Below are 731 nucleotides of genomic sequence, written 5' to 3' on the forward strand. Positions count from 1 at the left end.
CCAGCACTAACGCACCGAATCCCATCAGAACTCCGAAGCTAAGTGTGCTTGGGCGAGAGTAGTACTAGGATGGGTGACCACCTGGGAAATCCTCGTGTTGCATCCCTTTTTTTTTCCTTTAAAATTCAGTTTAATTTGCCGGTTCAATCGAAGAATCTTTTTGTTTTTCCTCTTGGCGGAAATGAGAAAGGGGGCAAGGAACAGGGGCGCGCGTGCGGTGTGTGACTAGCGACGCAAGAGAATGAGGCATAATAAAATTTGGAGTTCTGGGAATGACAGATGCGATCATACCAGCACTAACGCAACGTATCCCATCAGAACTGCGAAGTTAAGCGTGCTTGGGCGAGAGTAAAACTAGGATGGGTGACCCCCTGGGAAGTCCTCGTGTTGCATCCCTTTCTTTTTTTTTCCTTTAAAATTCGGTTTAATTTTGCCGGTTATATCGGCGAATCTTTTTGTTTTTCCTCTTGGCAGAACTGAGAAAAGGGGCAAGGCGCAGGGGCGCGCGTGCGGGGTGTGACGGGCGGCGAAGGAGAAAGAGGCATAATAGAATTTGGAGTGCTGGGAATGACGGATGCGATCAAACCAGCACTAACGCACCGGATCCCATCAGAACTTCGAAGTTAAGCGTGCTTGGGCGAGAGTAGTACTAGGATGGGTGACCCCCAGGGAAGTCCCCGTGCGGCATCCCTTCCTTTTTTTTTCCTTTAAAATTTGGTTTAATTTTGCTG

At 48.6% G+C, this 731-nt stretch overlaps 2 non-coding genes and 1 pseudogene across 2 annotated transcripts; all 3 read left to right on the top strand.

The window, feature by feature from the left end:
• LOC124891693 lies at nucleotides 1-106 on the top strand (annotated as a pseudogene).
• A 171-nt stretch (nucleotides 107-277) lies between these two features.
• Nucleotides 278-396, top strand: LOC124891692. Its single transcript, XR_007049803.1, has one exon. It is a non-coding gene; the product is annotated as a 5S ribosomal RNA (ribosomal RNA).
• Nucleotides 397-572: 176 nt separating this feature from the next.
• Nucleotides 573-691, top strand: LOC124891689. The gene has a single exon (XR_007049800.1). It is a non-coding gene; the product is annotated as a 5S ribosomal RNA (ribosomal RNA).
• Nucleotides 692-731: the final 40 nt, after the last annotated feature.

Source organism: Capsicum annuum, unplaced genomic scaffold, assembly GCF_002878395.1.
Source record: "Capsicum annuum cultivar UCD-10X-F1 unplaced genomic scaffold, UCD10Xv1.1 ctg39874, whole genome shotgun sequence".
Classification (NCBI taxonomy): Eukaryota; Viridiplantae; Streptophyta; class Magnoliopsida; order Solanales; family Solanaceae; genus Capsicum; species Capsicum annuum.